The 23,304-nt window shown below is 47.1% G+C and overlaps 1 protein-coding gene across 5 annotated transcripts in view; it reads right to left on the reverse strand.

The window, feature by feature from the left end:
- Positions 1-23,304, reverse strand: part of LOC130346716 (ras-GEF domain-containing family member 1A) — a 471,811-nt gene that overhangs the window by 232,394 nt on the left and 216,113 nt on the right. The window lies entirely within an intron of this gene.

Raw genomic sequence — 23,304 nt, forward strand, 5'->3', positions numbered from 1 at the left:
CTTTATTATGGCTACTTCTGTAACCCTTCTAGCATACAAAATCAGGAAGAATTGTTACTTCTATCTAGTAGAAACCAGGGGGTGTTTATTACTTTACTCGTCAATGAATGCAATGTGTCACCACAGAGACATAAGGTGATATTCTCCCTTATTATTCCTAAACTTCATATGGAAGGTGAACCCTCATAAAATAATATTTATGTAATAAAACTACTATTTTCGTTACACAACTAAAATCTAGAGGCATCAAATAGAGAAGGTGAATTTTTCTATTGAACATAAGACAGCACAACACAATGTCTTCTGCTCAGTGGTAGGACGTATTATGTAAAACTCGCCAGAATAATCGCATTAGTGCAGAATGCAGGTTTCTTACAATATTCAAGCTGTTATAATCACCATCATTGTAAATGACACTCATTTCCCAGAGTTACTGATGCTTTAAGGACAATCACATGCCAACCAATGTTTTAACACTGCAGTGAAATTGTGTATCTCAATGTGTCGCCTATTTTTATTTCTCTTTTAACTGGTTAGAGCCAGATACTGAGACATGTCCTTTTTTCTAATCTGGTTCTATTGTTCTATAGTCCCCCAAAATGGAAAGCACCAAAAACAGCAACACAATCTAGTTAGGTACTCTTTGTGCCTTCACAAGGCCAAAGCATAGTGTGGGGGCACAAAGGGGAACCAAGTATAATGTCGGGGCACAAAAGGGAGACGAATTACAGTGTGGGGGCACAAAGGGGAACCAAGTACAGTGTTAGGGCACAAAGGGAAACCAAGTACAGTGTGGGGGCACAAAGGGGAGCCAAGTACAGTGTGGGGGCACAAAGGGGAGCCAAGTACAGTGTGGGGGCACAAAGGGGAACCAAGTATAGTGTCGGGGCAGAAAAGGGAGACAAATTACAGTGTGGGGGCACAAAGGGGAACCATGTACAGTGTGGGGGCACAAAGGGGAGCCAAGTACAGTGTGGGGGCACAAAGGGGAAACTAATTACAGTGTAGGGGCACAATGGGGAGCCAAGTACAATGTGAGGGCACACAGGGGAACCAAGTACAGTATGGGGGCACAAAGGGGAAACTAATTACAGTGTGGGGGCACAAAGGGGAACCAAGTGCAGTGTGGGGGCACAAAGGGGAGCCAAGTACAGCATGGGGGCACAAAGGGGAACCAAGTACAGTGTGGAGGCACAAAGGAGAAACTAATTACAGTGTGGGGGCACAAAGGAGATACTAATTACAGTGTGTGGGCACAAAGGGGAGCCAAATGCAGTGTTGGGGCACAGAGGGGAGCCAAGTACAGTGTAGGGGTACAAAGGGGAGCCAAGTGCAGTGTGGAGGCACAAAGCGGAGCCAGGTATAGTGTGGGGGAACAAAGGGCAAACTAATTACAGTGGGACACAAAGGGGAAGTAAGTACAGTGTGGGACACAAAGGGGAAACTAATTACAGTGTGGTGGCACAATGGGGAGCCAAGTACAATGTGGGGGCACACAGGGGAACCAAGTACAGTGTGAGGCCACAAAGGCGAACCAAGTACAGTGTGGGGGCACAAAGGGGAAACTAATTACAGTGTGGGGGCACAAAGGGTAACCAAGTACAGTGTGGGGGCACAAAGGGGAGCCAAGTGCAGTGTGGAGGCACAAAGCGGTGCCAGGTATAGTGTGGGGGCACATAGGGAAAACTAATTATAGTGTGGGGGCACAAAGGGAAACCAAGTACAGTACAGTGTTGGGGCACAAATGGGAGCCAAATACAGTGTGGGGGCACAAAGGGGAAACTAATTACAATGTAGTTGCACAAAAGGGTAGCCAAGTTCAGAGTGGAGGCACTAAGGGGAGCCAAGTACAGTGGGGGTTCATTAATACCATTTGGGGCACTGTGTGGGGAAGTTTGTATGGAGGTGGAAAAAAGATGGGAAGGATGCTGGAAAAGTGAGGAGCCTAATACTTTGTCTTGCAAACTCTGCAGAGATATGTGCCTAGAAGATGTCTTCACGGAGGCTTGTACCAAACATACATAAAGAGGGATAATAGTGACTAAAATCCAGTGAGTTACTGTATGGGGGAGATTTAACAAAATCTGTCCAGAGGAAAAGTTGCTGAATTTCCTATAACAACCATCAGATTGCTTCTTTCATTTTTGAAAATGCCTCCACCAATGTGTTTTATTTGTAAAAGTGAGGTAGTAACGGGTGGTCATTGTGTAGTGGCATTATTTGTTCCTTGCATAGTGGTAATACTGTTCTTCATATACCAAGTTTTGTTTATTAACAGTGTGATGGTGCTATGTTTGGTGAAAATATTTGCTCCTTGTATATTTGTATTTGTTAGCTGTATGACTATTAATTTTTTATACCTTAGCAATGCTAAGGGGAAAGGGGAAGGGCTGAAAAGTGGGTCTCAAGAGGATTTCCTATGGTGAGTTAAAAAAAAAAATCCAGTCCAATACTGGAGGTATGATATTATACATAGGCTCCACAGAACTGTGGAAACAGATTTAAGGAAATTGGAACAATTTTGATCCAATTAAAATCTGAACAAGCAACCCCATTTCTTGAAGCAGCAGAAGTATAGGTTAATGTCTGAGGTCCAATTACAATAAACCCAGGACTACTGAACTGTGTCACCTGTCTGTTTAGGTCTGCTGCTTGTTGACAAGACTGTTTGAATGGTCTCGTTCTACAATAGAAATAAATGACTAACATCATATTTTGTTCTTATTTTAAACAGTAGTTTATGGCCATTTGTAAGTTTTCTTGCAAAAAAATAGATGGTCCTTGTTGGCAGAAGGTTATGTATACTATCAGACTTATTAATTGTAAGCAGTATCTTCCTCCTTTATCTTATAACCAGTAAACACTGAGCAAACATGGCAGACAGACCCTGAAGCCTCCTATAAAACATATAAGATAAGTCTCTAGAATAAAATAAATAAGTCGACTAGCTTCAATGGGGAAAAAAAATTGCTTTTGAAATGTAATATACTGTATAAACATAACTTAAAATCTCAACTGAAACCACTTCTCTCCAACAATATGAAGATGAAATACAAACAAGCATTAACTAAAAGCCTAACATAATTCCCTGTTCAGATCTCCAGTTGTCTTGTTCTATTTCTTTTCAGTGTAAACCACTGTGACTTTCATGGTTGCTCAGTTCTCAGTGCGTGTTGGCTCACACGACATGCAGCAAGTTCCGTGCCAGAAAGATATGCTTTATTGCAAGTCTCTGAGTATAAGTGGCCCTGATGGTATTTGAGTAGTTGAAATGCAGGGAATGTTCTTAAGAAAACTGAAACTTCTTCTATCCATCGCCCTTAAGTTTATACAGAATGTAAAAAGCAAAAAACAAAATAACATACTGGCCCTCATTTACTATTCTAAACCTGACTTGTTTTGTCGGTTTTTATGGCGCATCTTTGTCTGCGACATGTCGCAGACATCGTGCGCCAGTCTGCGACACGATGCAACATTTTTTCCCGACGGACCCGATGTGGATTCTCCCAAACCCGACATTTCTGAGCTTTCCCACGTATTTATAAAGGTTTCCAACCCGAATTTGTTGAATTGTTGTGGATTTCTTCCCGACAACTCAGAGGAGTTGGAAACCAAAACCAACAAAACCCACGTGCGACAAACAGGATGCGACATAATAATAAATACCAGGGGAAAAAAGCAGTCGGGTAAGAAAGCAAGATAGACTTACAACCCGATTTTCTAAGTAAATGAGGGCCACAGTAGGAAATGTGGGTGTCTATGGTAAGCAGGCAGAGATAGGAAGTGCTTGAGGTGCATAAGTCCCAGACATCCACAGAACCTAACATGGTGGACTGGTGTCATGTCAACTTCACCTCAGCATAAACATGTATAATGTATGTTCCCTTGCTTCTGTGTAACTTACTGTAGCCGACTTACCTTCATTATTTTTTCCCTTCTCTCTGTTGAGAACAAGACTCTTAGGGTTTATTCACATGGCGGAATAGCAGGATTTACGAAGTGTCAACAGGAGTGCGGAATCCCAGAGTGATTGGGTTTTCCTTTTAGGCCGAATTCTGCCAACAAAGTTCTGCTGGCGGAAATCCCGCCATGTGAATAGACCCTTTGTATGCACTTCTGGATTTTTCTGCATCTGAACACAACTGTTATAATGGCTGATCTGATCGCCCGCGGGAATTACCAAACCGTCAAAGTCCAAACAATAGTATCCACCGGCTGGTGTTTTAAAAAATACAGAGTTTTTTTCTGCTAATAGTTAGGCATATTACTGCCTCCGTCCGTCTCCCGGGGCCTTCTGCACTGACCTGCCTTTCAGCAGACCAGAGCAGAAGATTGCCGATAATACTGATCAGTGCTGAACAGTATTAGCAATCTAATTATTGCTATAAGTTGTCCCCTATGGGAACTAAAAAAGTGTAAAGTAAATGTAAAAAAAAGTGAAAAAAATGTGAAAAAAAAATAGAAAAATCCCCTTCCACATATTAATTCAAAAAGGCGTAATAAAACTATAAATAATAAACATATTTGGTATCACTGCGTGCGTAAATGTCCCATCAAACTGCAATTTTTTTTTATAAAAATCAAAAAATCAAAGAGTCATTTATACGGAAAAGTGATACCAAAACAAACTACAGATCATGGTGCAAAAAATGAGCCCTCACACATGCCTGAATACAGAAAAAATAAGAAAGTTAGAGGTGGTAAAAATAGGGCAATTTTAAACATACTGATTTTGTAAAAAAGTTTGAGATTTTTTAACAGCAGTGCAACAATAGAAAAGTATGTAACCATGGTATCATTTTAATCGTATTGACCCAGAGAATAAAGAAAACATGTAATTTTTACCAACTTTACCAAAGTGTACAGCGTGAAAACGAAACCCCCCAAATTTGCTAAATTAGATTTTTGTTTAAATTTCCTTACACAAAAAATAATGTTTGGGGTTTACCATACATTTTAGGGTAAAATGAGTGAGTCATGCAAAAAACAGACATATGGGTCTGGGAATGGAAATATAAAATAGTTATGAATTTTAGAAGGCGAGGAGGAAAAAACGAAAACGCCGAAATAAAATTGGCCATGTCCTTAAGGTCAAAATGGGCTGTGTCCTTAAGGGGTTAAAAAAAGGATACAACTATGAACCTGAATGGCTATCTTTTTGTATTCTGCTGCCATTGAATTCTATTTTTACAAATATGCAGGATCCATCTGGAATTTGTTCTTAAACAGGGAAGAAAAGAATGTCCTTCATCAATTTTGTGTCTTGTTAAATCCTGTTTTTATAGTAATTTTAACCCAAAATGGTTTCTTGCACTTTGTTGGCTGTATCTGCGGATTTTATTAGTACCTTTCAACATGTATTTAGAACAATAGTGCGAACAGAACCTAACATACAATTTTAAAAGGGTTATCCAGGAAAAAACTTTTTTTTTATATATCAACTAGCTCCAGAAAGTTAAACAGATTTGTTAATTACTTCTATTAAAAAATCTTAATGCTTTCAGTACTTTTTAGCTGCTGATGTTGAGTTGTTCTTTTTTGTCTAAGTGCTTTCTGATGACACGTGTCTCGGGAACTGTCCAAAGTAGAAGCAAATCCCCATAGCATACCTATTCTACTCTGTGCAGTTCCCGAGACAAACAGAGGTGTCAGCAGAGTGCACTATAGCCAGACAGAAAAGAACAAGTCAACTTCAGCAGCTGATAATTATTGGAAGGATTAAGATTTTTTAATATAAGTAATTTACAAATCTAAAACTAAAAATAAGTGTAAAAAAGGAGATAACCTGTCTTCTACCTTCCTCTGTCAGAAAAAAGGTTTTCTTCCTTGCAGAAATTGTAGTGCATGTAAGATAACTACTAATAAAACACCTATCCAATTTATTCCAGAACAACCAAATAACTCCCAATTTAAGGTAAAACAACATATCCATTGCAAATCAAAGGGGGTGATTTATGGAATTATGTGCCCATGTAAAAAAATATATGTGGGCCGCACTAAGAGGCAATTAGGAATATTACAAAATGAAACAATAAGGAAACTCTCCACTCACTAGAGCTTTATAGTTTTTTTTTTTTTTTTTTTGCCATATAATTAAATTGTCTCTGTACCAATTCACATGGGTATAGTCATGCATTTTCTCATGCGGTTTCCCATATAACAGAGCGGTCAACAACTAACCATCATAACAAGGATGAAGAGTTAAGATCCACATACAGAACAAATTTCAACAGTTATTTACAGTCCAACAAAGGGTTAACAACTTGATTCACTGCGCTTCCGTATAAATTACATCTGAATCTCCTCTCAAACCATTCCTCTTGACGAAGGAAACCGTAGAAGCAGTTTCCGAAACGCGTCAAGGTCTTTTGGTAAAGAGGAGCGCCTGTAGTGACGTCACTAAACTTTCATTCCCGGAAGTCGCAGGTAGCATAGGATAGAGCCACCGCCGGCCGGGGCGTACTCGACGCTGCACAGAACGACCCAAAAAAGGATCTCTTACTTGGATACAACCACCGGACAGCACCGCGGATATAGAAGAACACCTATACAACTAATTGAAGAAAACATAATGGCGGTCTGACCGGTAACGTACCTAAACTTAGAAAATAAGTAATAGCATTGAAATAACATTGAAGAGCGTATAATATAGTCAATACTACAGAGAAACTTGCCGCAACCTATATGTATAACCAGGGATTTCTTTGCAGCATGCGAAACTAACCCATTATACAAAAGAATAAAACAACAAAAAGGATTATAACAACTTAACACTTGGATCGATAAAACACAGTATACAAAACAATAGATCAGGAACTGCAGGTATAACAATCAGGAACACATGTATAACAATTTTGGATGTAAATGATTATTGTAAAGAACATATCTAAACATATAAACTCATTTCTCTTCAGCTAACCCTAACACAGAACGGCATTCTCAGTATACTACTCAAGCAATATCATACGACATCTTTCAACCTCACCTATGCAGGTAGGATACTGTTATATTACATTATATATTTTTTATAAATGTGTACCAGCGCAAACTATATACAATTATACAATTATTTATAAATTTACAAACCTGTTTAACTTTCTGGAGCCATTTGAGATATATATATATATATATATGTTACGCCGAGCGCTCCGGGTCCCCGCTCCTCCCCGGAGCGCTCGCTTCACTCTCCCCGCTGCAGCGCTCCGGTCACATCCTCTGACCCGGGGCGCTGCGATTCCGCTGCCAGCCGGGATGCGACTCGCGATGCGGGTAGCGCCCGCTCGCGATGCGCACCCCGGCTCCCGTACCTGACTCGCTCCCCGTCTGTTCTGTCCCGGCGCGCGCGGCCCCGCTCCCTAGGGCGCGCGCGCGCCGGGTCTCTGCGATTTAAAGGGCCACTGCGCCGCTGATTGGCGCAGTGGTTCCAATTAGTGTGTTCACCTGTGCACTTCCCTATATCACCTCACTTCCCCTGCACTCCCTTGCCGGATCTTGTTGCCATTGTGCCAGTGAAAGCGTTCCTTGTGTGTTCCTAGCCTGTGTTCCAGACCTTCTGCCGTTGCCCCTGACTACGATCCTTGCTGCCTGCCCCGACCTTCTGCTACGTCCGACCTTGCTTCTGCCTACTCCCTTGTACCACGCCTATCTTCAGCAGCCAGAGAGGTGAGCCGTTGCTAGTGGATACGACCTGGTCACTACCGCCGCAGCAAGACCATCCCGCTTTGCGGCGGGCTCTGGTGAAAACCAGTAGTGGCTTAGAACCGGTCCACTAGCACGGTCCACGCCAATCCCTCTCTGGCACAGAGGATCCACTACCTGCCAGCCGGCATCGTGACAATATATATATATATATATATAAGTTTTTCCTGAAATACCCCTTTAAGAAAATGACTGGAGTGAAGGATGAGGACTCTCAATCTAAATACATTATATTTACTGATGACCTGATTCATAATGTCAAAAAATCAATACATCTGATTTTCCTACTAAAATAGCCAAACATTGGATATTATCATTAAATCTGATACTCTTAAAGGATACTCAGAAAATCTGATACTCTTAAAGGACACAAACTAATTTGTTTTAGACCCTAATGCCATATTATTTTATAAGTTTTACTGCTTTTCAATTCGTGTTGTGATTGGCAGCCACATTTGGTCTGCAAGTAAAGTAAAGGCTCGTACACCCATGCATTATAGCTCCTTACAATCTCAAGTATAACGCAACTGTTACAATGGACAATACATTGTCTCCTTCCACCTTTAAGAGGTCTTTACATCGCATCAAATGTTCTCCTCATGCTGCCGCCACCTCTAGGCTTTGCCATTCAGCCACTATATGGTCTCCTCATCTGCTGCCAACTCCAGGCTGTGCCATTCAGCCACTATATGTTCTACTCATGCTGCTGCAAACTCCAGGCTGTGCCATTCAGCCACTACATGGTCTCCTCATCTGCAGTCAACTCCAGGCTGTGCCAGTCAGCCACTATATGTTCTACTCTAATCTGGGACATTACCTAAAAAAAATTTATGTTAGCACAAGCTACCATAAATCTTCAATTAAAATTTCAAAATTAATCTTTTAATCTTAAGGATTGTAAAGCCCTATTGTCTCCTCATTCTGCCGCCTGCTCCAAGCTATGTCATTCAGCCACTATATGGTATACTGATGCTGCTGGGCCTGGGACATTACCTAAAATTTTTATGGTAGCACTAGCTACTAGAGATGAGTGAACTTTTGAAAAATTCGATTTGGCCGATTCGCCAAATTTTTCGAAAAAATTAGTTTCATTCCAAATTTATTTGCGGCAAATCTATATTAAAAATGGCTATTTCTGGCTTACAGAGACCCTCAATAGGAGTGTAGAACACTTTGCCGTGTTCTAACATGCATATGGAGTGTTCTGGAGTAGTGAAATAATACTGTTATTCAGAATGACATGCAGATTACCGGCATTGCTTTTAGAATCACTGCCGCAGAGCGGCACAATGACGGAGCCTGGAGGTAGCATCAGCATGAGGAGACCATATAGAGGCTGAATGACACAGCATGGAGGTGTTGGCAGCATGAGGGGACCATATAGTGGCTGAACGACACAGCATGGATGAGGCTGAAGCATGAGGGGACCATATAGTGGCTGAATGACACAGCGTGGAGGTGTTGGCAGCATGAGGGGACCATATAGTGGCTGAATGAAACAGCATGGAGGTCATGGCAGCATGAGGAGACCATATAGTGGCTGAATGACACAGTGTGGAGGTTTTTGGCAGCATGAAGAGACCATATAGTGGCTGAATGGCACAGCCAGGAGTTGGCAGCAGCATAAGTAGACACTAGGCCTTCACAATCCCTAAGATTATAAAATGAATTCTGAAATTTAAACCGAAGTTTTTGGGTAGCTAGTGCTACCATAACAATGTTTTTTTTTTCCAGACCCAGGCCCAGCAGCACCAGTAAACCATATATTGCCTGAATGACACAGCCTGGAGTTGGCGAAAGCATGAGGAGACCATTGAAATTCAAGAATTTTAAATAGAAATTTAAGATATTGAAATTGAGGATTTTGAAATGGAACTTTTAACTCCTAAGTTTTAGTGCCCAGGGACCCGGCGTTTGGGCACAAAGGACCAAATCTAACAAGGAGTCACATGTCACGTTGCAGCACAATGACAGAGAATGGAGGTGGCCTCAGTAGGAGGAGACCATATAGTGTCTGAACGGCACAGCCTGGAGTTGACTGAAGCATAAGGAGACCCCAGGACTTCCCAATCCCTAAGAAAAAAATACAAAGTTTAAAATTTAAACTGAAGATTTTGGGTAGCTAGTATAACAAAAGTTTTTATTCCCAGGCCCAGGGCCAGCAGCATCAGCAAACCATAGATTGGCTGAATGACACAGCCTGGAGTTGGCTGAAGCATGAGGAGACCATATAGTGTTTGAATGGCAGACAGGAGCAGTCAGCAGCAGGAGTACACAAGAGGATTTCATAACCTCTAAGATTGAAAGATCAATGTTGAAATCTCAATTAAGCAGTTTGTAAGCTAGTGCTAACATCCAAAAATTTAAGGCCCAAGCCCAGCAGCATCAGTAAGCCAAGTAGTTCCTGAAACACACAGTCAGGAGCAGGCATCAGCAGTACACAAGAAGGTTTCATAAAACCATACATTGAAAGATCAATGTTGAAATCTTAATTAAGCATGTATGTGAACTAGTGCTAACATCCAAAAATTTAAGGACCAAGCCCAGCAGCATACATAAGCCAAGTAGTTCCTGAAAGACACAGTCAGGAGCAGGCAGCAGCAGTAATCAAGAGGGTTTCATAACCCCTAAGATTGAAAGATCAATGTTGAAATTTCTATTGAAGAGGTATGTTACTTCGTGCTATCATCAAAGAATTTAAGGCCCAAGCCCAGCAGCATCAATAAGCACTGTAGTTCCTGAAACACACAGCCTGGAGCAGGCATCAGCATGAGTTTACAATATGTATAGAAGATGTATGTGTAACACTCACGTTTCAGAAGACAGAAACTCCGGTGGATGTGGATCCGCTGGACCTGTGTGGCAGATCACTCGGACCATACCAAGAAGCGCAGTCTAAAGTGCTGCTGGTTTTCACCAAAGCCCGGCGGAAAGCGGAATGGACTTGCTGCGACAGGCGGCACCCAGGTCGCTACCCCTGGCACGGCTCGACCACAGAGGCGGCTGAGGAGATGCGAGGCACAGGAGGGATAAGGCAGCTTGTAGTCAGGATGGCAGAAGGTCAAGGCAGGCGGCAAAGTAGCGTAGTCAGGATGTAGCAGGAGGTCAGTAGGCAGGCGGCAGAGGAGCAAGGTTAAGTCACAGAGCCAATGATCAGATTACACGGTAAGGCAACTCTCAGGAATGCTTTCTCTCAGGCACAAGGTAACAAAGATCCGGCAGGGAAGTGAGGAGGGTGGAGGAATTTATCAATGAGCCACAGGTGAATTACACTAATGAGCGCACTGGCCCTTTAAATCTTAAAGCTCTGGCGCGCGCGCACTAGGGGACGTGGGCACGCACTCCGGAGCAGAGAGGCAGAGGCTGGAGCAGGAGAAGCACCAGGTGATTGACGGACTGGGACTCGCATGCGGGTGCGTCCTATGATGCAAGTCCCAGCACCGCCGGCAGCAGCAGGTAACGGGACCATGCTATCACAGCCAGCATGTGCGGCCGGAGAGCATAATATAACAGTATGTTAGCTAGTGCTAACATCAAAACATTTTAGGCACAGGCTCAGCAGCATCACAAAACCATATAGTTGCTAAAACACACAGCCTAGATCAGGCAGAAGGATGCATACATAAGAGGGCTTCACAACCCCTAACATTAAAAGATCATCGTTGACATCTCTATTGAGCATGTATGTTTGCTAGTGCTACCATAAAAAAATTGTAAGTAATATCCAAGACAGTCCCAGCAGCATCAGAAAACAATATATTGGCTGAATGACACAGCCTGGAGGTGGGGAAAGCATAAGGAGCCCATATAGTGTCTGAATGGTACAGCCTGGAGGTGGCCCAAGCATGAGGAGACCATATAGTGGCTGAATGGCACAGCCTGGAGTTGGCAGAAGCATTAGGAGACAAAATAGTGGCTGAATGAAACAGCCCGGAGGTGGCAGACGGATCATCAAGAGTCCTCAAAGTGACCCGGTGACAGAGCGGTGCGGTGGGTGGCAATACCAGTACCCGGTGATGAAGGTGGCTGGAATGTTTGTAAATGGGGAGCAGTGCCTTAAATCTGTTTGGCACTATCCATATATGTGAAGTGTTGGTGTAGTACCATGGTCAATCTACTCTGATGCATCTGGCATTGGTGGGTGGAAATCCTGGCTAATCCATGCCCGATTCATCTTCACAAAGGTCAGTCTCTCCAAATGTTTTGTGTACAGATGAGTTCTCCTTAGGGTGACTATGGCCCCCGCCGCACTAAACACCCGCTCTGATGGCACAATACTGGCCGGGCAGGACAGCTTTTCCAGGGCAAACTCTGCTAGTTGTGGCCATTAATCAAGTTTGGCTGGACCTGCTCCATGTCTACCTGCTGTTGATGAGTTGCTTCACTATGCGGGTGTCACGATTCGGCTGGCTGGAGGTGGATCCTCTGTGCCAGAGAGGGATTGGCATGGACCGTGCTGGTAGACCGGTTCTAAGTTGCTACTGGTATTCACCAGAGCCCGCCGCAAAGCGGGATGGTCTTGCAGCGGCGGTAGCAACCAGGTCGTATCCACCAGCAACGGCTCAACCTCTCTGACTGCTGAAGATAGGCGCGGTACAAGGGAGTAGACAAGAGCAAGGTCGGACGTAGCAGAAGGTCAGGGCAGGCAGCAAGGATCGTAGTCAGGGGCAACGGCAGGAGGTCTGGAACACAGGCTAGGAACACACAAGGAAACGCTTTCACTGGCACAATGGCAACAAGATCCGGCGAGGGAGTGCAGGGGAAGTGAGGTATAAATAGGGAGTGCACAGGTGAGAATACTGATTAGGCCTGCGGCGCCAATCAGTGGCGCAGCGGCCCTTTAAATGGCAGAGACCCGGCGCGCGCGCGCCCTAAGGCGCGGGGCCGCGCGCGCCGGGACAACACAGACGGGGAACGGGTCAGGTACGGGAGCCGAGATGCGCATCGCGAGCGGGCGCGTCCCGCATCGCGAATCGCATCCCGGCTGGGAGTAATATCAAAGCGCACCTGGTCAGCAGGTCTGACCGGGGCGCTGCGAATGAGAGAACGCTGCGAGCGCTCCGGGGAGGAGCGGGGACCCGGAGCGCTCGGCGTAACAGCGGGTAAAGAAAGGTACTCATCAACGACTGTAGACTCAGGCTGCTGCTGATGGAGCTGGTACTGCTCCTCCCACCCCACCCCTCCCCAGCAGCCATGGCAGTGGAAGGTGAGCGCAGAGGGTCCCCCGAGTAAGACCTGCGAGTGGATGGACGATGGTGCCAATAAGCATCTGCCAACTGACTACGTAGAATGTCTCTGTAGTAGGTCAGTTTGTCCTCCCTCTCAGTGGGTGTAAAAAAGGCCCCCATTTTGTGCTGGTAGCGAGGGTCCAATAAGGTGGAGAGTCAAAAGTCATCCCGCTACTGAATGTTGACAATTTGGCGGTCACTACACAAGCAACTGAGCATTCATCATGCCATTTGTGCAAGTGACTCAGAGGGACTCCCTGCCTCCATCTCCACTGCATACTGCCACGGTGTGTCTGGGTCCTCAGTCTCACCTTCCTCATAACCCTCTAGCTCCTCTAGTTGATCATGCTCCTCCTCTCCTGTCAGATGACAATAAACACCGCCCATCTCACGAAACCTAAACTGTGCTCCACTGTGCCCCTCATCCTCCTACTCCTCCTCCAGTTCAGCCCCCACAGGGCTCATGTGGCCGTGAGATGTAGGCGCAATGTCTCATTGCCCTGACCAGCCATCGTTTCCAACACTTGTTGTAGGAAATTAAGCAGTGGAATGACATCATTCATCCCGTAATCCAGGCGGCTTACTAATAATGTGGCTTCCTGAAAGGGCCTGAGCAAATGGCAGGTGTCACGTCTGAGCTGCCACTGGTTCACATTTAAGTTACACAGGGGAGTACCCCTATCTGCTTGGATCATCAAGAAATCGGTAATAGCTTTTCTCTGTTCGCACAGTCGGTTCAACATATGGAGGTTGGAATTCCATCATGTGGAACCGTCACAAATCAGACTATGTTGGGGGATACCATTCTGACGCTGCAGTTCAAGGAGGGTGTGATTTGCGGTTAGTGTTGCTCGCGAATATTCGCAATGCGAATTTTATTCGTGAATATCGCATATTCGCGAATTCGCGAATATAGCGCTATATATTCGTAATTACGAATATTCGTTTTTTTTTGTTTTGTTTTTTCACAGTACACATCACAGTGATCATCACTCTCTGCTTTCAGCTTGTGTGGTGTAAAGGAGTCTCTAATACTACAGTGTGAGACTGGTGTGCGAATTTTCGCATATGCGAAAATTGGTGTATGCTAATTTTCGCATATGTGAATTTTTTGCTTATGGTAATTTTTTATACGTTAATTTCCGCATATGCGAAAATAAAACGGCATATTACGAATATGCGAATATTCGCGAATATATGACGAATATTCGTCCATATATTCGCGAATATTCGCGAATTCGAATATGGCCTATGCCGCTCAACAATATTTGCGGTGTACAATTGGCTGAAGTTCATGCAAAGTTTCCTTCACACTGTTAGGATGTCTTGCAAATGGGGGGAACACTTCAGGAACTGCTTGACAACCAGATTTAACACGTGTGCCATGTAGGGCGCATGGCTCACCCTTCCTTGTCGCAGCGCGGCCAAGATGTTGTCACGATTCGGCTGGCAGGAGGTGGATCCTCTGTGCCAGAGAGGGATTGGCGTGGACCGTGCTAGTGGACCGGTTCTAAGTTGCTACTGGTATTCACCAGAGCCCGCCGCAAAGCGGGATGGTCTTGCAGCGGCGGTAGCAACCAGGTCGTATCCACTAGCAACGGCTCAACCTCTCTGACTGCTGAAGATAGGCGCGGTACAAGGGAGTAGACAAGAGCAAGGTCGGACGTAGCAGAAGGTCGGGGCAGGCAGCAAGGTTCGTAGTCAATGGTGATAGCAGATGGTCAAGAACACAGTAGAGGTAACACAGAGTAGCTTTCTCAAGGCACAAGGCAACAAGATCCGGCAAGGGAGTGCAGGGGAAGTGAGGTATAAGTAGGGAGTGCACAGGTGGAAACTAATCAGGAAGATTGGGCCAGGCACCATCATTGGAGCCGCGCGCGCCAGAGCATGACAGCCGGGGAGCGGGACAGGTAAGAGACTTGGGATGCGATTCGCGAGCGGGCGCGTCCCGCTATGCGAATCGCATCCCCGCCAGCAATGTCAGTGCAGCGCTCCCGGTCAGCGGGTCTGATCGGGGCGCTGCAGGGAGAGAAACGCCGCGAGCGCTTCGGGGAGGAGCAGGGACCCGGAGCGCTCAGCGTAACAGTACCCCCCCCCCTTAGGTCTCCCCCTCTTTTTGTCGGGATGTCGCTCCACCTGGGACGAGGACATTGGGAGCGATTGTAGAGTCTCCTTCTGGGGGACAGTGAAGTCCTGGGCAGACCGGTCAGAAGGAGTGGGAATGGGGAGGGAGGGCAGAGGGTGAGGCTTGGCACAGTCCTGATAGGCCTTGGGGAGACCAGGCACAGGAGGGGACACTGAGACCCGACAGACGGGGCTGGGAGCAGACGTGAGGCATTTCTTGATGCAAGCAGGACCCCAATTCTTGATCTCCCCGGTGGTCCAGTCAAGGGTGGGAGAATGGTGCTTGAGCCATGGCAGACCGAGAAGGACTTCAGATGTGCAGCCGGGCAGAACCAAGAATTCAATCTTTTCGAGATGTGGTCCAATGTTCATAAGCAGAGGCACTGTGCGATAACGCACAGTGCAGTTCAACTTGACTCCGTTGACTGAAGCAATGTAGAGCGGCTTGATGAGACGGGTTACCGGGATGCAGTACCTATCAAGCAAAGAGGCCAGAATAAAATTTCCAGAGGAACCAGAGTCCAAGACGGCCACGGCAGAGAAGGAGGAGTCGGCAGAAGGAGAAATCCGTACGGGCACAGTGAGACATGGAGAAGCAGACTCCGTACCCAGAGACGCCAGGCCCACATGAGCAGGTTGCGTGCGTGCATTTTCCAGACGAGGAGGACGAATCGGGCAATCCACCAAGAAATGTTCGGTACTAGCGCAGTACAGACATAGATTCCTATCCCTACGGCGAGACCTCTCTTCAATAGTCAGACGAGACCGATCTACTTGCATAGGCTCCTCGGCGGGAGGCACAGGGGTAGATTGCAAGGGATACCGTGAGAGAGGTGCCCAGGGATTAAGGTCTTTTTCCTGGCGGAGTTCCTGGTGTCTTTCCGAAAAACGCATGTCAATGCGGGTGGCCAAATGGATAAGTTCATGCAGATTGGCAGGAATCTCTCGTGCGGCCAGCACATCTTTGATGTTACTGGATAGGCCTTTTTTAAAGGTCGCGCAGAGAGCCTCGTTGTTCCAAGATAATTCGGAAGCGAGAGTACGAAATCGGATGGCGTACTCGCCTACTGAAGAATTACCCTGGACCAGGTTCAGCAGGGCAGTCTCGGCAGAAGAAGCTCGGGCTGGTTCCTCGAAGACACTGCGAACCTCAGAGAAGAAGGAGTGTACAGTGGCGGTGACAGGGTCATCGCAGTCCCAGAGCGGTGTGGCCCAAGCCAAAGCCTTTCCAGACAGGAGACTAACCACGAAAGCCACCTTCGACCGTTCAGTAGGAAATTGGTCCGACAACATCTCCAAATGTAGGGAACATTGTGACAGGAAACCTCGGCAGAGTCTAGAGTCCCCATCAAATTTATCCGGCAGGGACAAGCGGAGGTTAGGAGCGGCCACTCGCTGCGGAAGAGGTGCAGGAGCCGGCGGAGGAGATGGTTGTTGCTGCTGTAGCTGTGACTGAAATTGCTGTAGCTGTGACTGAAGCTGCTGTAGCTGCGACTGAAGTTGCTGTGTCATGGTGGTCAAGTACGACAGCTGGTGATCTTGTTGGGCGATCTGTCGGGCTTGCTGGGCGACCAGCGTAGTGAGGTCAGAGACAACTGGCAGGGGAACCTCAGCGGGATCCATGGCCGGATCTACTGTCACGATTCGGCTGGCAGGAGGTGGATCCTCTGTGCCAGAGAGGGATTGGCGTGGACCGTGCTAGTGGACCGGTTCTAAGTTGCTACTGGTATTCACCAGAGCCCGCCGCAAAGCGGGATGGTCTTGCAGCGGCGGTAGCAACCAGGTCGTATCCACTAGCAACGGCTCAACCTCTCTGACTGCTGAAGATAGGCGCAGTACAAGGGAGTAGACAAGAGCAAGGTCGGACGTAGCAGAAGGTCGGGGCAGGCAGCAAGGTTCGTAGTCAATGGTGATAGCAGATGGTCAAGAACACAGTAGAGGTAACACAGAGTAGCTTTCTCAAGGCACAAGGCAACAAGATCCGGCAAGGGAGTGCAGGGGAAGTGAGGTATAAGTAGGGAGTGCACAGGTGGAAACTAATCAGGAAGATTGGGCCAGGCACCATCATTGGTGCACTGGCCCTTTAAATCTCAGAGAGCTGGCGCGCGCGCGCCCTAGAGAGCGGAGCCGCGCGCGCCAGAGCATGACAGCCGGGGAGCGGGACAGGTAAGAGACTTGGGATGCGATTCGCGAGCGGGCGCGTCCCGCTATGCGAATCGCATCCCCGCCAGCAATGTCAGTGCAGCGCTCCCGGTCAGCGGGTCTGACCGGGGCGCTGCAGGGAGAGAAACGCCGCGAGCGCTTCGGGGAGGAGCAGGGACCCGGAGCGCTCAGCGTAACAGATGTTCTTTCCGTTGTTGGTCACCATGGTTCCCATTTCCAGTTTTCGTGGAGTAAGCCATGATCCAATTTCTTTATGAATGACTTTTATCAGTTCCTCCCCTGTGTGACTCTTTTCGCCAAGGCAAACCATGTGAAGAACAGCGTGACACCACCGTGCCCTGCACACATCTTATGCTGAAGGGTCACTGAGACTTGTCTGGGCAACGGAGGCTGAGGACACGGTGAAGGAGGTGGAGTTGCACACTGTCACAGGACCAATGGGCTGACAGCGTGGAGGAGGAAGCGGCGTGACCTATCCAAGTTGGGGTTGTGGCTGTGCAGGAACCACATTCACCCAGTGAGCCGTAAAGGACATGTATTGTCCCTGACTGTAGTTACAGCTCCAGATGTCAGTGCTGACGTGCACTTTGGCACACCGACAGACTGAAGGACTGGACCACCTTCTCTTCCACAAAATTGTGCAGGGCTGGTACTGCCTTCTTCGCAAATAAATTACGGCTTGCCACTCTCCACCTCGGCTCGGCAAAAGCCATCAGTTCTCTCAAAGGTGCAGAGTCCACCACTTGAAAAGGGAGGAACTGCAGACCAAGCAACTTAGATAGGAGCACATTCAGCTTCTGCGTCGTTGGATGAGTGGGCGCATACTGTTGTCTCTTGGACATGGCTTCGCGGATGGATTGTTGGCAGAATGGCTGACTAAAAGTTGGAGGAGCAGGAGCATCTGGAGCGACAGAAGGAGGGTATGACACACAGCACCCTACGGCTGAGGTGGTGGAGCCTTGGCTGGCTGAAAGAGGGAGCAGCGTGCCACTGGGTGATGCAGCAGGCTGGACCACTACATCGGATCCATGGTTCTCCCAGGCCGCTTTATGGTGATGAAGCATATGTTGACGCGGGGCCATGGTGCCAACATTGGGACCCTGGCCATGCTTCACCTTCTGCCGACATATCTTGCATGTGGCTATGTGAACCTCCTCCGGATGCTTGATGAAAAACTGCCACACCGTCAAGTAGCTGATTTCCCCACCAGTGCGCAGTAATTGACTCCTACTGCTGCCGTCTCCAGGAACCCCTGTTCCACTACCTCCCGGGAAGGTAGGCTGCCGCAAAGCAGGTGGTCTCCCCCGGGCACGTTTGGCTCCAGAATTTCCACTTCTGCCACCACGCTGACTGCCAACCATGCTACCGCCTTGCTGGCTCAGCTGCTGCCTCACGGGTAACCTGCAACTCTCTTCTCCTGATGATGATTAACAGGAACAAAATAGTATACTACTTAGATGTACGTATGCGGTATGCACTGATGAGGGCAGAAAAAGGCGCTACAATACGCCTAAAAACTCTGTATTTTTGTAAAACACCCACCAGAGCAGGAGAAAATCCCCATAACAAACATATGCTGCTCTGGACAGATCCTAAAATGGACAGTAGAGGACGGTAGAGAGCACTGTGGTCATGACATCAGAGAAATCCAAAAAGAAAAGCATTTCCTCTGTAGTATACAGCCCATAAAATGTATTTGAAGGATTAAGATTTTTTTATAGAAGTAATTTACAAATCTGAATACAAAAAGAAAGGGATGTGCAGCTCACAATTAACTAGTTGAAGTAAGGAGGTTGTACACCTACACCTGGTGTTGGGTAATTTAGTAAGAATTAAACAAAAACCAACCCCTAAAACTAGTATCAGAAAAACTGATTCATAGATTAAATCTGGTTGAATATAAAATAAGACCGTGCTTCAACTATATGATAGAAAATGACATACAATTTTATTAAAATACAATTATATATACAAAATAAACCTCATAGCACAGGGCCCTTGTGCAGAGGTTATAAAGATTATAAAACCATATATTGTAAGATTAGTTAATATACACAGATATCTAGCACTGTTTTCATAGAAAAGATGAAATTTTCCGGTAATCCGGTATCTGATAATCCAGACAATAATGGAAATCCAGACAATAATGGAATGTCCAGTATTTTGAGTCAAGTCCTGAGATAGTAAGAGATGACAGATTAGAAATATAATTACCAGCCTGGTAGATTACTCAGCCGTGATCTCCTTAGGACAAAAGGTGAGGTCCGCAATGCTTGGGTGGTATACAACGCTGGCATGCCTTACCGCGGCGGTCTGCCTGCCGTACCTGACCCGTTCCCCGTCTGTCTTGTCCCGGCGCGCGCGGCCCCGCTCCTTAGGGCGCACGCGCGCCGGGTCTCTGCCATTTAGAGGGTCACTGCGCCACTGATTGGCGCAGCAGGCCTAATCATCATTATCACCTGTGTACTCCCTACTTATACCTCACTTCCCCTGCAATCCCTCGCCGGATCTTGTTGCCATTGTGCCAGTGAAAGCGTTCCCTTGTGTGTTCCTAGCCTGTGTTCCAGACCTCCTGCCGTTGCCCCTGACTACGATCCTTGCTGCCTGCCCTGACCTTCTGCTACGTCCGACCTTGCTCTTGTCTACTCCCTTGTACCGCGCTTATCTTCAGCAGTCAGAGAGGTTGAGCCGTTGCTGGTGGATACGACCTGGTTGCTACCGCCGCTGCAAGGCCATCCTGCTTTGCGGCGGGCTCTGGTGAATACCAGTAGCAACTTAGAACCGGTCCACCAACACGGTCCACGCCAATCCCTCTCTGGCACAGAGGATACACCTCCAGCCAGCTGAATCGTGACAGTAGATCCGGCCATGGATCCCGCTGAAGTCCCGCTGCCAGTTGTCGCCGACCTCACCACGGTGGTCGCCCAGCAGTCGCAACAGATAGCGCAACAAGGCCACCAGCTGTCTCAACTGACCGTGATGCTACAGCAGCTATTACCACAGCTCCAGCAATCTTCTCCTCTGCCAGTTCCTGCACCTCCTCCGCAGCGAGTGGCCGCTTCCAGCCTTCGATTATCCTTGCCGAATAAATTTGATGGGGACTCTAAGTTTTGCCGTGGCTTTCTTTCGCAATGTTCCCTGCACTTGGAGATGATGTCGGACCAGTTTCCCACTGCAAGGTCTAAGGTGGCTTTCGTAGTCAGCCTTCTGTCTGGGAAAGCTCTGTCATGGGCCACACCGCTCTGGGACCGCAATGACCCTGTCACTGCCTCTGTACACTCCTTCTTCACGGAGATTCGAAGTGTCTTTTAGGAACCTGCCCGAGCCTCTTCTGCTGAGACTGCCCTGCTGAACCTGGTCCAGGGTAATTCTTCTGTTGGCGAGTACGCCATCCAATTCCGTACTCTTGCCTCCAAATTATCCTGGAATAATGAGGCCCTCTGCGCGACCTTTAAAAAAGGCCTATCCAGTAACATCAAAGATGTGCTGACCGCACGAGAAATTCCTGCTAACCTGCATGAAATTATTCATCTTGCCACCCGCATTGACATGCGTTTTTCCGAAAGGCGTCAGGAGCTCCGCCAGGATATGGACTTTGTTCGCACGAGGCGGTTTCTCTCCCCGGCTCCTCTCTCCTCTGGTCCTCTGCAATCCGTTCCTGTGCCTCCCGCCGTGGAGGCTATGCAAGTTGACCGGTCTCGCTTGACACCTCAAGAGAGGACACGACGCCACATGAAGAATCTTTGTCTGTACTGTGCCGGTACCGAACATTTCTTGAAGGATTGTCCTATCCGTCCTCCCCGCCTGGAAAGACGTACGCTGACTCCGCACAAAGGTGAGATAGCTCTTGATGTGAACTCTGCTTCTCCACGCCTTACTGTGCCTGTGCGGATATCTTCGTCTACCTTCTCCTTCTCTGCTATGGCCTTCTTGGATTCCGGATCTGCAGGAAATTTTCTTTTTTGGCCTCTCTCATCAACAGGTTCAACATCCCGGTGACCAGTCTCGCCAGACCCCTCTACATCAATTCTGTTAACAATGAAAGATTGGACTGTACCATGCGTTACCGCACGGAACCTCTCCTAATGTGCATCGGACCCCATCACGAAAAAATAGAATTTTTGGTCCTCTCTAACTGAACTTCAGAAATTCTTCTTCGATTACCGTGGCTTCAACGCCATTCCCCAACCCTTGATTGGTCCACAGGAGAAATCAAGAACTGGGGTACTTCTTGTCACAAGGACTGTCTTAAACCGGTTCCCAGTACTCAGAGTCGTGACCCTATGGTTCCCCCGGTATCTGGTCTTCCTAAGGCCTATCTGGACTATGCTGATGTTTTTTGCAAAAAAGCAAGCAGAGACTTTGCCTCCTCACAGGCCTTATGACTGTCCTATTGACCTCCTCCCGGGTACTACTCCACCCCGGGGCAGAATCTATCCTCTGTCTGCTCCAGAAACCCAAGCCATGTCGGAGTACATCCAGGAGAATTTAAAAAAGGGGTTTATCTGCAAGTCCTCCTCTCCTGCCGGAGCTGGATTTTTTTTTGTGTCCAAAAAAGATGGCTCCCTACGCCCTTGCATTGATTACCGCGGACTTAATAAAATCACGGTAAAAAAACGCTACCCCTTACCTCTTATCTCTGAACTCTTTGATCTCCTACAAGGCGCCCACATCTTTAACCAAACTGGACTTAAGAGGTGCTTATAATCTCATCCGCATCAGGGAGGGGGACGAATGGAAGACTGCATTTAACACCAGAGATGGACACTTTGAGTATCTGGTCATGCCCTTTAGCCTGTGCAACGCCCCTGCCGTCTTCCAAGACTTTGTTAATGAAATTTTTTGTGATCTCCTATATACCTGTGTTGTGGTTTACCTGGACGATATTCTGATTTTTTCTGCCAACTTAGAAGAACACCGCCAGCATGTCCGCATGGTTCTTCAGAGACTTCGGGACAATCAACTTTATGCCAAAATGGAAAAATGTCTCTTTGAATGTCAATCTCTTCCTTTCCTAGGATACTTGGTCTCTCGCCAGGGACTACAAATGGACCCAGATAAACTATCTGTTGTGTTAGATTGGCCACGCCCCTCTGGACTCCGTGCTATCCAGCGTTTTTTGGGGTTCGCCAATTATTACAGACAATTCATTCCACACTTCTCCACTATTGTGGCCCCTATCGTGGCTTTAACCAAGAAAAATGCCAATCCTAAGTCCTGGTCTCCCCAAGCGGAAGACGCATTTAAACATCTCAAGTCTGCCTTTTTTTCTGCTCCTGTGCTCTCCAGACCTGACCCATCTAAACCCTTTCTATTGGAGGTAGATGCCTCCTCAGTGGGAGCTGGAGCAGTTCTTCTACAAAAAAAATTCTTCCGGGCATGCTGTTACTTGTGTTTTTTTTTCTATTACCTTCTCTCCGGCGGAGAAAAACTACTCCATTGGTGATCGAGAACTACTGGCCATTAAATTGGCGCTTGAGGAATGGAGGCACCTGCTGGAGGGATCAAAATATCCAGTTATTATATACACTGATCACAAGAATCTCTCCTATCTCCAGTCTGCCCAACGACTGAACCCTCGCCACGCTAGGTGGTCTCTGTTCTTTGCCCGTTTTAACTTTGAAATCCATTTTCACCCTGCTGACAAGAACATTAGGGCCGATGCCCTCTCTTGTTCTTCTGATGCCTCTGAAGTAGAGGCCTCTCCGCAACACATCATTCCTCCGGACTGTCTGATCTCCACTTCTCCAGCTTCCATCAGGCAAACTCCTCCAGGGAAGACCTTCGTTTCTCCATGCCAGCGTCTCGGGATTCTCAAATGGGGACACTCCTCCCACCTCGCAGGCCATGCGGGCATCAAAAAATCCTTTCAACTCATCTCTCGATTTTATTGGTGGCCGACTCTGTAGACTGATGTTGTTGATTTCGTGCGGGCCTGTACTGTCTGTGCCCGGGATAAGACTCCTCGCCAGAAGCCTGCTGGTCTCCTTCATCCTCTGCCTGTTCCTGAACAGCCTTGGTCACAGATTGGTATGGACTTTATTACGGACTTGCCCTCTTCCCGTGGCAACACAGTTGTTTGGGTGGTCGT

The sequence above is a fragment of the Hyla sarda genome, unplaced genomic scaffold (assembly GCF_029499605.1).
Source record: "Hyla sarda isolate aHylSar1 unplaced genomic scaffold, aHylSar1.hap1 scaffold_80, whole genome shotgun sequence".
Classification (NCBI taxonomy): domain Eukaryota; kingdom Metazoa; phylum Chordata; class Amphibia; order Anura; family Hylidae; genus Hyla; species Hyla sarda.